The sequence below is a fragment of the Nylanderia fulva genome, unplaced genomic scaffold, assembly GCF_048542155.1.
Source record: "Nylanderia fulva isolate GAGA-0341 unplaced genomic scaffold, ASM4854215v1 Scaffold85, whole genome shotgun sequence".
NCBI classification, from domain to species: Eukaryota; Metazoa; Arthropoda; class Insecta; order Hymenoptera; family Formicidae; genus Nylanderia; species Nylanderia fulva.
The window spans coordinates 216,919-234,532 of record NW_028190972.1 but is presented as its reverse complement, the minus strand read 5'-3'; the positions used below and the strand labels follow the sequence as shown (position 1 = coordinate 234,532).

The 17,614-nt window shown below is 30.7% G+C and overlaps 1 protein-coding gene across 1 annotated transcript in view; it reads right to left on the bottom strand.

Annotated features, from left to right (window-relative positions):
* LOC114928569 (PRL-1 phosphatase) overlaps window positions 1-16,105 on the bottom strand; it is a 28,189-nt gene extending 12,084 nt beyond the window's left edge. The window contains exon 1 of the mRNA XM_029299821.2: window positions 15,955-16,105. The gene's annotated coding sequence lies outside the window, so the exon portion shown is untranslated. The remainder of the gene's footprint in view (window positions 1-15,954) is intronic.
* Window positions 16,106-17,614: the final 1,509 nt, after the last annotated feature.

Sequence of the window (17,614 nt, the reverse complement as noted above, 5' to 3'; positions counted from 1 at the left end):
TGAATTATCAAACAAATGAATGACATCATAAGGTCAGAATTACTATTTAAAGATACAAAACTATTTTTTAACACTAGTATTATTATCTACAAAATTATATCTATTTGATGACTGGCCTAAAGGGGCCCAAACTGGCGGGCCACTTGTAGACGTAAAAAAGATGTTCGTACCGTAGGCTTGTTATTGCCGGTTATTTGGTATCTAGGATATGCTAAATACCTTTTAAAAGATATTCAGGTATCTTCCCAGTACAATAATGACGTTATCTACGACGTTTATCATCTAGGACAGCTCTGATGGTGAATTATCAAACAAATATGAATGACATCATAAGATCAGAATTACTATTTAAAGATACAAAACTATTTTTTAATACTAGTATTATTATCTACAAAATTATATCTATTTGATGACTAACTGGACTAAATTCTTTGGTACGAAAGGATATTTTCATATACGATTAGCACAGGATTTTTGAGTCTACCAAGATTCAATTTCATACAGGGGGATTCTTTATTGCGTTTGCTTGTTCATCAACTGGCGCCGGATTTAATTAATCGAATCTCGATATCGATATCGATCACTGTTGTATGCTGTAACGCATGCCGGATTTTTCTAATCTATAATATCTAAAATCAAAGAAACAACAAATTACCGCAATTGACCGATACGATATCAATTTTTCTCACGCCAGAGTGTCTACGCAAATATTTAAAAAAAATTTCTTGAGATTTTCTTAATCTTCCAGGTTTTTTGTTTTAAATTTCGAATAAAATAAGAAAATTTGTAGATACAGCTTTTTAAAATAATTTTCTTATTGTATACGCTTTCGAATATTTTCTATTCATACGATTACAAAGAAAGCGATTATACGATTGCTAATTTAACCAATCAGCGGATTATGAATCGCTTGCAATATAAGAATAAAATTATCAAAGATAATTTTTAAAAAATTTTCTAATTTGCTAATTTGACCAATCAGCGGATTATCAATCGCTTGCAATAGATGCAAAAATAAAATTATCAAAGATAATTTTTTAAAAAATTTTCTAATTCTCAATAAAATTCTTGGATTTCCTTTTGTTTTAGGGCGTAGACAGGCAGGCATATCAATTAATGATTTAATAAAATAATGTACAACTATAATCACGATATAATCACGAATAGCTGAGACGAATCAGGGAAGATGGCCCAGATTGCATATTATTGCACAAGCTTACATGAGTTTTTTATTGTGTTCTATTGCGCAAAATCAAAATCTCTTGATATCAATGTGTTCAAATTTTCTCAACGATATTTTCTTCTTTTACACTACTAGATATAAATTTATAATTTATGCATCTATACCACGATTATCGAAAATACCGATCGACTGATATATAAAAGCGCAATGTTCACAGCCATTTTCGCTAATATGAGAAAAAGAAAACGAAACTTGTTTAAATTGTCAGAATTCATCGACAATTAGGCCGCTTTATAGTAAAATTTTTCCTTTCATACATTTGACTTATAAACTTTAACGTAAGTTGTCGAAGAATTCGCGGATTTCAATAAAAGCATGAAAATTCTTCGAAAAGTCTTCTTGATATATGATGTTGGTACCGCTGTCAATATCATGTCTTCATATACACTGTAATGGTAAAATTATCTATTCTTCGAATATTCGAAATATTTTCTGAGAAACATAATAAAAAATTATCAAATACACAATATAAAGCAAATAATACAATAATACGTATTGTATCATTAAAAAATTTTTAAATCAAATCAATTTTCTGAGAAACATAATACAAAATTATAAAATACACGATATAAAGCAAATAATACAATAATACGTATTACGTATCATTAAAAAATTTTAAAATCAAATAATAATCAAATGGTAGCTAACAGATTGTTAACATGACAGTGAAAATTTCACGTCTCCATTTTTGATTAATGTAATTGCGGAATAAAAATAACACTTGAAAAGGACCACAACGTTGGTCAAAACATAATGTTCATTTACTTTTAATAAAAGAATTAGCCAGTTTTTGGTCGAAGTAATTTGTCTCAGTATTATTTTTCAAATGATAATGTTCAATTACAAATGCGCGTTCGAAAGAAGTATTTTACAAATGAACCAGTGACGTCACCAAAAATCAATACGGTGGATACAGCCAGTAGGAGGCGTTATGACGTCGAACTGTGATGTCACTACTCGTCACACTCTCATGTGGGGATGGACGTATATACATATACAGATATAACAAATAGAGAGCGATCATTACGCATGTTCCGAACTATAGAAATAGAGTATACGTATAGATAGCCATTAATTTTCATTTAATTATTATAAAATTTAACAATAGTGATAAATTTAGACGCACAGATATGTTGCATATTGTGCTCAAACAAGTCTCCACATATAACTCCACATTATATATTATATATCTATATCACCCTCGACATTCGTACGCCCTTTCTCTTCGTTCCCTACTTCCCTGCTATCCAGACTTTCCCAGACAACAATGGGGCGGGATTGAGTGAGCCGTGGGGCGACGAACCGCACATTATTAAGCAACGTTCATAACGGCATTATGTTCGGCACAAATATATTCATCCATTAGATTAAATTTTTTTCATAAAACATTTCTGTTAGAAAAACTAGAAATATAAATAATACTGTTATTGCCTTTAAATTGTACGATTAATTTTTACAGCATGCCATCCATTACATTATCTAAAAACATCCGTTCGGTTTTTGGCAACCACCTCAGATGTATGTAATTTTAGAATTAAATTCGTTCATTCAATTAATGTTAATTTGGTACTAATTATGTTATTGTTTGTAGTGTTTATAACACATTGCTAAAAATGGCTTAATATAGACCGAAATGTCCAATTAATTTAATCAATAAACTTAAAATTATTCGCACGTCCTCCTTGGCTCTTATAGTTAGTCTTTTATTTATCCTTAATAAATAATACATATATATGCTAATAACTTAATACTAATTACTATAATAACTTTACGAAATATGAGAACGATTTAACGAACAAAATATCTTTTCATCACTTCATTCATTTTGGATATTCCTTTAGGTAATATCCGTGAATTTGCAGGTCCATATTATTAAAGCCTTAGGTCATAAACCTCTAGCCAAACCTTCAAGTCAAGCACTCTTGTGAATTTAAATTTTAATCGTGAACATTCCTGTGAATCGTGTTGCTTATTGATTAAGTAATGCTTCTGATATTTATTGATATTCTAAGTGATCACTCATATTTGTTTGCTTATGTTAATATTAATAATTATGTTTGGACTAGCTTAACATATATTTTTTTTTTCGATGCGACAGTAAAATTTCAACTTTTTGATACTCGCGATTCGAGGTTTGATCGATATAATAATTGGTTCATTGGTTCAATTCAATACAATAAACAAACTCAATGGATAAACAAGTGCAAAGGCTATTCAATCTACGCCGATAGCAATAATTTGTGGACACGAATTCGTTATATAGAATATTAGTTGCGGTATGCTGTTGCTATGTTATAAATAAAAAGTCTATAAATAATTTTACGCTGAAGAGATGGTCCAAAAAAGAGATCATATACAGAACATATGCTATTTATATCGATGTAAAGCATATTTTATATTTACAATAATGTTATATAGCCTCATTTTATAATATATGCGTTTTACTTACTGTAAGTTTGCTCTCATTGCCATTTTTTACTCGATTGAATAATTTTAATTTAAATTTAAAGATATAAGATAGGCAATAAGAGCCAACTCGCGGATGACAGTGCGTTATCCTAACGAAACTAAATTTTTCGTTAGGATTAAGTATCTGTGCACAAGGCACCAAATTTTTACTTGGTCACGGCCAAGATTTAAAATATGAAATAATCTCATATATTTGAGATTTAATTTCAATAACCCTTTCACCCTCCTGCGGAAATAAGTAAATACAAGAGAAAAATATAGATCCGAAAATCGCTGAATTTTAATTTAAATTTGACTCTATAAGAGCATTCGCGTTTAATATAGTATCCGCGAGTATTTGTTTAGTATAGTATCTGCGGAATAATAATCTTCTGGCTTATGCAGACGCACTTTTATTAGCTGCGGAAGGCGCGGCGTGGATAATGAAAGCGGTCGCGGCACGAGCACACGTCTCAGGTGCACGTTAAAATCGATATTTCAAGTAGGTCAGTAGGTTACCAGGCAAAGGATGATAAGAGATCACATCGGACGAAGGATCGCTATCGTTAATAATACGAAATAATGTTTTATGAGTTATTCTTCAATATTAATTTACGTATGATATTCATTAAATTTTCAACATGTGATCCTAAATATTTTTTTAATTTTCATTATTACAACAATTAGAAAATAATAAAAAATTGGTGTGTGTATGTGTGTAATAAAACACGCATAAATCTAGAATATGTGCAATGTATAAAGGTCTCCCTTTTTTCTAAAAAAAAAAAAAGGCATGTTATTGATATGTTGTCGCTTTTCTGCGATGCTGATTGGCTGTCTCGATTCGCGTTGTTGTGCGTTATACTCATAGCATGTAACTGTCGCGAGGGTTAACAATTTGGCAATTGTCAAAATAAAATTAAATAAATTACACACACACACACACAATTATTAAAAAGTTAAATCATACACATATCCATTATATAAAATCGGATAATGGCGCGCGCTTGTGCTGTCCAGTACAAGTATAAGAAGGAGAAGTATTCTTTTTTTGCACATCCACACATATGTGAACACAAATGTATGCGTGCAATGTACAATTCTTCTAAAATGACAGCTGGCCCTACCGACAGCGGCCCTACAGACATTGGTGATCGTTATCCAAGGTCAGTGACATCGGTCGTCCACCCTAGCGTCTCGTCTGGAGCGTCGAATTTCTTTTTTTTCCCTCACCAAACGACGTCTATCCTACTACTACATATATAGCATAAGATATAACATTCATCGTCCTTTGAAAACCGGCTCGAGGAACGAGATATTCGATCCATTTAAAACCTCGCCGAAACTCGTCTCCCTTGCGAGATACTATTTTTGAACAGACAATCGACAGACGTCATTCGCGCAACGTTGCTTCGTCTGGCCGCTTACTGCTGAAAATTACCTAAACTTCAAGTTTTGCCATTTCTTATGTTATGATATTAGAAGCTTCCTTTCTCTTTTTCTCTATTATATTTTAAAAATAAACGTAAATGCGTATTTATAGAAACTTGAGATTGTGACTCATCCTTTTTTGCATGAAATTAGTTAATACAATTGGTGAAAAAATTTTCGAGCTTTGATAATGATTGCGTTAGAGCAAAGCACAAAAAATGCATGTATATTGTTCATTTACGAAGCAAAATATTGGTACATTTTGGCATTAAATTTTCGAAAATTTATGAGTTTAAGAACCAATCTTTTGAAATTTATAAATCCTTTTACACAATTACAGTATTAATATTAACAAACGGGGGGCTCAAAGGATTTTTCAATCTGTATAGCCAATAAAAAATTCATGGTCGAATTCAACTTTGCGCTGCTATCGGTATGACAGAGCTTTAGGATCCCTTTAATGTCTAATTTTGTTTTGCAAAATAATGCACCAATTAATTATTAATTATTAACAATTTACTTGAGTTCTTCGTTATGTAAATGTTCTTGTAAGTATACGAAAGCATATAATTTAAAGCTGCAAAATGTACATGCGAATAAAAACGCGGTATTGAACGCCAGACAACTTCTATAAAAATTACTCGACGATGGTGGTCTATTTTCGATGACGACGTTCCTTGTTTTTCTCTTCAAGTGTGTGTTTTGTCTCGTATTCCGAGACGAGTAGCGCGGCGGGGTGAGGAAGCATATATGTACTCTCATAATGCATTCGTGTGCCGAAGGCAATTTAATCTGAGCTCGGTAAGAAGCCCCCCTATCGTCCGCCTGTATCCAAATGCGTAACACAATTTTACATAAATTCCTCCCGGTGCTGTTTTGTATACCGTTGAAGTCATAAAATACAAATTTTTCGCTCCTTATCCTTCGTCTTGCCTTTGCTTTAAGGATTTATCAAAGAGAATGCGAATCAAGATACATTTTGTTAATCTGTTGAAGAGGCTCTAAAAGAACCAAAACGTTCGAATTAAATATAGATTTTCAAACATTTGTTGCCTCCTATTTGAAATTTGTACATAAATTGACTTCACAATTATATAGATGCATTCGTTCGCTTGTATTAGTACGCGACAATTGCAATCATTCAACGTGTGTGGATATATGTTATTTTGTATTACATGTGCAGGCAAAGTGGCACTTTCGGTGTGTGTTTTCTGTGCGGGAAGCGGTCGATTTCCCCCGCCGCCATCTAGCGGCGACGCGGTGAGTGAATAAGCCGCATTCAAAGCCATTATCTACGGCTCAGCCGCGTTAAAAGTCATTGTATACGGCTGAAACCGTAGGCAATGTATTGAACACGGCTATTTTCCCACCGTGCCGCGGCAAGATGGCGGCGTGCGATGGGCCGCCTCGCGCACAGAAAACGTGCAGAAAAAGCCACTTTGCCTGCACTTGTAATACAAAATAGTATGTGTATCACGTGCGGATTGACAATTGTTCACTCGTGTGGGGTGGTCCATCCCCCGCACTCGTGACCAATTGTCAACTTTCTGCACTTGATACACAATATACTATTTAATTCTTTGATATGATGCCATTTTTTCGTCTTTTCGAATTTAAAATGCAAGAGACAAGACGAATATTTTTGCGACAATAAGGGATACTTCGAATCAGCCAAGATGACGAACGCTTTTTTTCTTTCCACTTAATAAGCAATTAGTTAGGCTTAATAATCCGCCATGCGGTTAAATCTGCCAAATAACCAAAAGAGATTAGGCTCCAGGCTTAAAAAAATATTAGCTCAGGCAACAATAACTGGCATCCAGCAAACAAAGAAGCAAAGCCATGTATAGCAGCAGAACACAACAAAGAATAACATTCATAATTTATACTTTAAGACCATGTTTCTTTAGAAAGGCCGTGACCAATGAGATTATATAGGTACCTACATTAAATCGGCGAAAAAAAGGTAGCTTTCTAGGAAGAAGATTTCAGAGTCTTTTACAGAGGACAAAAGCAAGGCTCTCCTAGAACGATAAAAACGACACAACCAAAAAATATGATCGAAGATGGCACTAAGTTACATTTAAAGCGACTAGCATTAAAGCTACAATGATCGTTCCTCTAATTCTACAAACCATGACAATCTCATCCTGATCAAACTTCAATATAAAGCGAGGTATCGTGTAGTAAGTCAAAAAAGGCCAGCTTAAGCTCCTCATCCGGTAAAGTTAAAAAATCCAAATGAGAAAGGGGATTGTCAATTCTTTTTCCACGGACAATAGTTTTTTTAATCAAAAAAATCCGCAGTTTTATTCGCCAGAATCCTGACATGGGATTCATACAATTTTGATTTTATAGTCATTCTCTAGTGCGAATCTCAATTTATCTTTCAATGCTAAAATAACAGAATTCCTAGTACCATATAACTCGGACAAAGGAGTCAACAACGCTTTTCTTTCACTGCATTAAAGAGAGAAACCACGACGAGAAGGCTACTTGAGCCTACATGTTCTTTGAAGATAAAATGTGCTTTTTGTTATATTTCACCAGTTTGATAAATAATTTGCGCGTAAATGTTTCCGATAAATATTAAAAGATAAAAAAGCTATTAAAATCACGGATATTCTTTTTCAGAAAATAAAAAATCGCAAAAATTCGCAAATTTTTTATAAAATCCGCAATATAAAAATATTGAATAAATATGAATAAAACAAAATTTTTTTCAAATGAATTTTTACAAAATCTACTTCTGAGTAATTTATCTCAAGTGTAAAATTGAAGTGTAAAATTGAAATGAGATATTTTACATTAAGCATTTACACTCTTAATGTTAAGAGTAAAAAGAAAAAATATATAAATAACCTTAACTTTAGATGAGTAATGATATAATTTGAGATTTGCATTATTAACGCTGACAGATCTGTCACTCTCAAAAATTTAAAAAATAAAAATTAAAAATCAGATTTTGAAAATCTGAAGATAAACTTTTATTTTGGAGACTATATCTATAAAAAGAAATACTTATATATTGATATAATGTTTGAGAAGAAATTTTGTGCTACATTCTTGTTGAAAGAAAAAAAAAGATTAAACATGTTTTACTGACAATGAGATCATATGTTTGTAGATAGAACAAGAGATGTTTTCCAGCAACGTACACAGACGACAGTGTAACACATGACAATAACACATTTGGTATCATTTTTCTTTTCTATGAAGTGATATTCTGATAAGAGGAAAATTTTTAAAAAAACTTAAAACTTTGAAAAAGTTATGTAAAGTGACTACTCCATCTTGGCGATGAAGTAAAAAAACTAAGCAGCATTCCAGCTATAAGTCAACACTGTGTAATACTATGTCACACTATATGACTGTGTTTTGTTGCTGAAAAGCGCCTTGTAATTTAGAATTTATCAGAATTTATGGCGTTGCGTTATACATATACCATATAACATATTGCGTTGTATATTATATAAGAAAATTATATTTTATTGCCTATTTATACCGAAAAGAATGTGGAAAATATTTGAAAGTTTATAATTTATAATCTTATAAAAATAAAATAAGATATTATTAAATAAAATAATAAAAATAAAATAAGATATTATAAATCATATAATATCAATATATGTATTATTACAAAAAATTAAAATTTTTATAAATTTTTATTAATTACAAATATATTTAGTTAAAATAGTGCAAAAAATTAGAATTTCTGTATTCTAATTAATTGTAAGATATAACAAGTTATGTTCCCGCGATTATAAAAATGTTTTATTTTAAACTTCGTGATTTAAAAATTCAGACATTTTTAAAAGTCAACTTAAAAAAAAAAAAAAAAAAAATTTTTAATAAAAATTTATTTCTTTTAAACTTTAACAGAACTAGTACAGATCTGAACAAAATATCAAATATTAACGATTTTATAATATGTAAACATAAAAAAAAAACAAATACATCATGAAATATTTTTATTTTTAAAGGCGTTTTAATCTTATTTGGGTTATTATTTTGTACTATAGACTACACTTGTAAATCAATATGAAGTAATGCAAAATAATAGGATGTAATACGAAGTTCCAGAAAAAATGTACATGTGTATTGCGAGAGTGAAACACCCTTCGGAATCGTCCTTTACCTTATTAAACCATACCTATCGCTCGCAACAACCGGTCTAGTCAAGATAGTAACTCTATCCAACACGTGGCAAGGCGACAGTGCGGCGAGAAGAAAGACGAACGTCTCGGAATAATCTTGCGGGGAAACGCCTTGGTCGCGACCGCCTAAGGACAGTCGGGGCCTCTGAAAAGATGACACTGACAGAAAAGAGCTGACTAGCGTTGCTAAATGCTTGCTCTTTCGTCGTCGAATTACTGCGTTTGACTCTGCGCGCACGTGCTCCTAGTATCCGGTTCAGACGAAACAAAACATATCTATCATCAATATTTTGACCGCTCAGCTAATATTAAGCAAAATTCTATAACGCTAAGTAAAGAATAATAGTTTTAATCGGAAGAAATTCTTATACGTATATATTATATATATGTATAGTGTACGTAAGGAGTACGTTTGATTTTTAATAATATATATAACTCCTCTGTTTTTTTATGCATCCCTGTTTTTATTTTAATTAAATAATAGCATATGCGAAGTATGTGAAAGAAGAAAATATTAATTAGTTAATTAGTTGATATTCTCGCAATAATATTCTTACGCGCAGTATGCTATTTTTCCCGCCACTCCTATAACTAACTCTTCTTATACACAATGTTCACCGTTATATAATGTAGTGCAATTTACATAACAGGAAATGGAATGCTAGATCTGACTTTATGAATCGTCGTTGTTGTTTATCCATTTTGATGTGTATAAATTTTACTCGCGAGCGATTTTTGTTTTCGAAAACATATTTGTTAAATTTATATATATATATATATATATATATATATATATATTTATTTATTTAACAAATATGTTCTTAGAATATATAATATAAATTGGATGGAAATTATATTTGGAAGAAAAAATTTCATTATTACGATTATTCACGACAATAATTGCAGTAAAGTTGAAATCTTATGCGTAATATGTAAAAACATATTGCAAGCATCATTGTGCACTATATTTGTGCGCGAATTTCAGTTATATCGAACGTTTGAAAATTTACCGATAACAGGTCAACTATGGGATAGATTGAGAGTTAACACACGAGGGATATATACACTTGAATAGCGAGTGTAAGGGAGCAGGACGACTATTTGGAAAATACTCAATTGTACACTGAAAAAAAATTTATTGAATTCGAATAAGTATTTATTTCAATACTGCCAAAGGAATCGTTTATTTGCAACTAATAATATTGATTCAAAAATATGAAAAATATTTATTTGATATAAGAAAATCCTTTTCCAAACAAATAAATATTTATTTATTTCAAATAAATGATTTATTTGGCAGTATTCAAATAAATATTTATTAATTTAGTCATTTTTTTCAGTGTAGAACAATCAATCAATTCTATCGATCGATCGTCGATATTCTAGAATCTATTGGTTTGAAGAGTGACGAGAGATATCATCATAAAATGAAATCAAAATATCAGACATTATCGCGACGTTTCGTTGAAAAGTACCATCTTGGAACAAAGACGCGAATTTTTTAGAAGATCGCTTTAAAAAACCCACCGAACGAGTTATAATGATTTTACGAGTTACAGTCAAATTTTATGTATTACACAGTTGAAATATCATCATTCGTAATTCGATGATCTACGCAAACTAAACACGCACGTGGTCATGTAAGACGAGATGACTCGAAGATAACGATTCTTTTATTCGGAAAAGCTGAGCCAGACAGTTCTTTGAATGCTATATCTATACAACAACAATATTCTAGGTGACAAAGCGGATATATTTATCCGAAATTCTATGCAATATCTATATCAATTCTGTTAATGGTGCATATCTATAATATATACTTATATTAACATATATACTCATGTATGATTTGTGCTTCAATATACTGTAAGAAAAAATATCATTTAACTTGTATTTCAATATACTGTAAGAAAAAATATCGAAGCTTTACTTTGTGATCTGAGATTTTTTTCTCAGATCAATCATTCTTCTATCGACTATGAGCCACTCAACACGCCCTATATTATTATATGTATATAATACTTTCGCTATAACAACTTCTAACATGTTTAATCAACAGACGAGTGTCTCATCCTGATTGTCTACGGACCACTCTAATTGGTTGCTTGATAAAAAATCCTAATCACCGGTTATTATGTTTGTGGACAATAGAGATAACGTAGGCAAACGAGACATTTTCATAACATTTGTATTATTTTATAATTAAATAAAAAATAAAAAATGGAGGAACATTATTAAAACTTTCGTCTTCACTGCAGTCATATTAAATTATGACATTAGAAACTAGAAATCATATTTGTTCTTTGTAGTTGAACTTTCTGCACTAGTGTACACTAAAAATGAGATATATTTAGAAATTGGGCAGAAAGAAAGGAAAGAAATAAAAAGTGCAAAAGGTTTAGCTCAACAAAGAACAAACCTGAGTGTTATGTTCCTGGAAAATATATTGAAATAAATAAGTTTTAAATGCGATCATTCATCGTTTGGTAATACAGATTAGTAAAATTATATTGAAAAAAATTTTTTATTCGCATGAATTAATAACTAAATAACTAAATTTTAATCAATTGTCGCAAGATTCATTCTCGCTGAAAAGTAAATGAATAAATTAGTGCAAAATAGATGCTAAATAATGTGTCCCGTTTGATTTTGCTAATTTGGTTCTGTCAGCTTAATAAAGGTAGTAAATAATCATATTTAAGAAACTTATTTATGTACATGTATTTCGCAAATCATTGAATAAAGTGATTTTTCGCCTTTGACGTTATAATTCAATATAATTTAAGAAGAAACCATTTTAAGAACAAAATTTTAAGAATGAAGAATAAATAAAGAAGAATGCATTTTATAGGGGATAAACACGCACACACAAATACATTCATGACACCTAATCAGAATTTCCAGATAACATTAACTTTTCATTCAAATATCGAAAAAAGCCATTTTTTGCATATTAAACTTCAATTATTTCGAAAACCTAACAGTTGACGAAAATTGACTTGTGACATCGTTTTCAGCATCCAAAAATTTATAAGAAACACCTTGTTTTGCTTAAAATAATGAAAAAAATTTGTGAACTAATGTTTCATACAGGCACAGGTTAAATTAAACTAGGCGCAATACAGTTGCTTGTGATACATTACAATATTTATTTGCGGCAAGATTTTAATATGTATTTAATTTTTGTTAATAAACACATGCTATCAAATAAAAGAAAGGTGAGAAATAATAATTTTTTTAATGTTAATTCTTTGCCGAAAAAAATACAGATGGAATGTTGTTGCAACCCCGAATCAAACACGATCGAAAGACACTCTCTCGCTCACGAATGTCGATAAGGCGTCACGATAATGACTACACGATTTGCACCTATCGGACCGGTTGACGCAAAACGCAGTAATAAAACATGGCCGAAGTTCACAAACGATAATCAACTCGCTCGCAGCGTGCACGCGCGTGCTCGCCCGTTCCACGCCTCTGCGTATGCTTCGCTTCGGGACGGGATGGGACGAGACGGGTACGTCGTAACGTCGGAGAGAGATGACGTCAACTCCGTTTTTCCATTTTTTCAAGAAATCCAGTTAAATAATCGAACAATCGAGCAAAAATATAGTAAAGCAAGAGAAATTAAATTTATCAAACGGCGAAGAGCATTCCCAGTACATAATCCGCCCAACTGCCAATCTGTCTCTTCGAGTTATGAGTTATATAATAATTTTGAATCTGATTATTTTTTTATAAAAATATTTTCTTATACCTATTATATTGTTTTTAGCGTTAAAAGTATTAAATGATTTACAAAATATAAACAAATATTATTTTATTGAAATAACAATTTTAACAGATTTTTAATAAATGACTAAACAATTGTTAAATTAATACTTAGTACTTTTAATTGTAAAACTTTAGTAAAGTTTTTAATGTGAAATATATATGTATTTAAATTTCAACGATTAAGAGTCAAACGCGGATGGCAATGATAATTTCAAGAAAGAATTAATTTTTCGACGAATCTGGTTGTGCACAGGGCACTAATTTTTCTTGATATCAATCTTGGGATCGATCTCAAGAAATGAAATAAAACTAATAATTCGAGATTTTGTTTTTAATAATCTTTCTCGTACCCCCTGAAAAAGCATAGGCGAGAAAAATAGTATGCTTTCCAATTCGAGCATTCTTTTATACTATTTTCGATACAAACTCGATTTATCTACACCATTCCTTATTTTACGCATTTGTATATAAGCACAGAATATGAAACTGGAATATAGAAGAGCAGGATTTTATGTGTGCAATATTCTAAAGTTAGGCCCTGCGCACAATAAAGAAAATATAGGAATAAATATTAAGCATTAGGCCTGTACAATACAAAAGTGCAAGCAAGAAACAGGGAATAGAGGGGTAGAAAATATTCATCAATAAAAGCAGGGAATATTTATTGTTCAGGGTGCTGTTATTTAAATAAAATTATATAGATGATCATCTAGATAAAATGTTGGCGTCATCTTATCTTTATATGTATAAATAGTAAAAATATGTATTATCTATATCTGTATCTTGAACGAAAAAAAATTATTATTTTTATTAAATTATCTAGAATAATGTTCAGATAATTTGCTTAGTCATAGTTAATTAGTTAACTCATTAACTAATTTAATACTTAAGAATTTTTATGAAGTAGCAGAACTTAAGCAGTAAGCGATAAAAACTTACAAATAAGAATATAAATATATTTTTATATCCTTTTTATAATTTACACTTTTATAACTGTGTTTACATAAGTGGTCTTAAAAATAATATTATCTGAAAGTTATCCAGATGAATCGCCATATAATTTTATTTTATCTAGATATATTTAAAACAAAATCATCTTCATCTTATGTAAGATAAATTTACATATTTTTACATCATCTTTATCTAGCTAACTTTCAAATCATCATAAGCACTGAGTTTTTTTCTCTGTTCTTCTTGCTAATAATTTTATATTGTACATAAGGCCTAATGCTTAATATTTATTTCTAATGTTTTCTATTATGTACAGAGCCTTATAAGAATTTCTTTAGTCATAGATGTTTCAACATACTTGGAAAGCTTCCCTTTTAAGATAGATTGTGATGGTCTAATCGGGATCAAACATAAGGCATAGATGATTGTGCTTTTGCTGAACTTTGACCTAACTTACTTTCTTCTCTCATTTTAATACTTCTAATTAAATATATTTTAATTTTATTTTCAGTGTACACTAGTGCAAAAAGTTCAGCTAAAAAGAACAAATCTTTTCACGCGACTACGAAATATCCATTATTGTTGCGCGTTGAATCATGACCGTAATCGGATGGGTTACCCTCTGTGATTCAAAAGTGACATTAAAAATCGGAGTTAAAAATTGCGAATCGATCGAAAAAAGATTCTCATTGACTCCCATCGAGAGCCACAACAATGTGATACGTTTGTTCATTGTAAACTTTATTATTGTGCCATGCATTTATAATACAATGTTTGTTCTTTATAGTTAAACTAGTGTGCACACATTCTTTTCTTTCTTAACAACAATTTAAATATATATCTATTTCATTTTCAGTATAACTAGTGCAGAAAATTCAGCAAAAACGAACAAGCTACGATATTGACTCAAGCACATGATCTTATCTTACTCTATATCCGGTAAAAACACATAACCGCGACCAATGCATGTTGCAACCTGAACCTGAACACGTTGACTCATTGACAAAAAAAAGTACATATTATATATATAGATCGCAACTCAATGTGTACTTATTTATCACTGTTCAAAGTCAGTTTACAAGTCAGCTTGTATAATAATATTAGAGTTAGCATTACTAATCTTAAGAGTTTGATTTCATGAAAATTAATTATTTATTATAGATATAATTATTATATTATATTTATTATGTTATCTTAATTAATGTGAAGAAATTTTAAAATAATTATTTAAATTTATAAAATTTTTAATATTTAATATTTTTTTATTATAGTTTATATTTTTATTTTAATATTTATTTAAGATTTTATTTAATTTTTATTTAAGATTTTTTAAATTTAAGTTCTCATATTTAAATATATATCGATAAAGAGGGTAGAGGAATGGGGGAGAATAAAATAATAAAAATAGCAAAAAAATGTAAAGACCGAGCGTTTGGTGCCAAATCAAATTGAGATCAATTCAATTCGATAAACTTGCATTCCAAATGTGCTTCTCCTCGTAACAAAAGGATCTCTCTCGTTCGCGAGGCTGGAAAAGAGATGTCACTTAGGACGCGATTAGGAGTTACGGGAGTTGGCGATCGTATGCCGTCGAAAGGGTCGCCATCATCATCATCCTGCACCGAAACACCGAAGGAGCATCGAGATCATCTCCGATGGTGGTGGCGGCGGCGGTGGCAGTGGCGATGGCGGCGAAGACGGGACGCCAGAGTTCGTCGGCCGCGCCACGCCGCGCACGTCCATCAAGCGCACGCATACACGCGCAAGCCGAGCGAGCGAGCGAGCGACCAGCGGGCGACATATCCCCAGCCCATAACGTATACGCTCGACGATCGACTTTTTCTCGTTCACACACATACACACGCACACATGTACGCACGTTCGAGCACGTTCTTCACGTTCGAAGAACCTTCGCTGAAACAACGATGCGGGATATACGCGGGCACTCACCTGAATCGCCATACACATTGAATATGGAAGCTACGGTAGGGCGTTCGTTAGCGAAACCGCGACCTCCGTAGGTGACAGGGAACACGCCGAACACTCGCCACTCACGCGACGTACGTCCGCACGCTGGTGAAGCCCGTGAACAACTGACACTTGAGATGGACGGACGGATGAATGGACGAGCTCGGACGGAAACGGGCGAAGATACGCGAATAGGTCGGCGAATCGTCGTGCGAGATGGACGGCGCGAAATTTTGAATCGTGTTGCTGCGCGTGCGCAAAAAGGAAAAATTATAAACATTTTTTGCGTAATAATAACATTATAAATAAATATAATAATCATAAATATTAATTATTGAAAGAGTAGAGAAAAATTATTGAAAGAGTAAAGAAAGGAGATTTTTGAGAGTGAAGGTTATAATAAGTGATGCATCACACTTTTTTCGTATGGTGAATTATTTTTATGTTATCTCGCGAAATATAAGAATATATGTGAATGTATATGGTGTAAGTAAAATAATAAAAGCACATAAAAGTAATAAAAATAATAATACAATGTTAAAAGTTAATTTTAAAAAATCAAATAATAAAGCACTTTATAAATAAAAATATTTTAATTAAATTATGGGATTGTACGGAAAATCAAGAATCTGATAGAAAAAATATTTATTACTTTTATAAATTAAATTAATAATTCAATTCAAAGGATAATAAAATAATAATTTTAATATCTTTTAAATTTTTAATGAATAATTTTTATTTTCAAATTCAATATATCGATCATTACTCTAAAAAATATGGTATCCAATATTCTAATTAAATAAGCCAATTTATTAATTATTTTGTAAACAATTTTTGTACATAATAAATAATTTGTGCATATATTTTTGACAATATATGGTTAATAATTGCATATATGATAAAATAAAAAAGAAAATAAAAAATAAATTTGAAAAAATGTACATTTTACATACGTTAACTATTTGCTTCATTAATTTTTGAAATTGTTTATTAAAATACCTAATATTTTCTAACTAGATTTTAGGTACTAATAAAAAAGTACACTGAAAAAAATGTATTAACTTGACTAAACCTTTCAACTAAATATTATATTTTATTATTTGAACATATAAAAATATTTAAAATATATAAACGCAACATATATATAAATATATATATATATATATATATATATATATATATTAAATCTAACAAAATGTATAATTTGACTTAAATACTAATTCATATGTTCAATTAAGAAAATAATACAATTGATTGATCTTATTATACTGTGCAGAAAAGTATTAAGACATGATTATCGAAAATTGAATTTTTTTCAAGATATTTTACATTTCATGTCAAAAAATTGTTAATTTCAAACTTTTATAACTCAAAGAGTATTCCATGAAAAAATACTTTATTATAGGGTTTTAGAAAGCTGTTGAGATAAATATATGCATTTTGTACTCATATTATACTCATATTTCTTAAAACATGATGACAAAAATAGACACAGATGCAGGCTCATATGCTACTCAAAACACGGACATATTATGATATCTTTAAAAATGTTTGCAAAAAAATGTCATTATGAGTACATAAATATGCGCAAATTAATATCTGAGCTTACATTTTTCATTATATGTATATATGTAACTTGTGC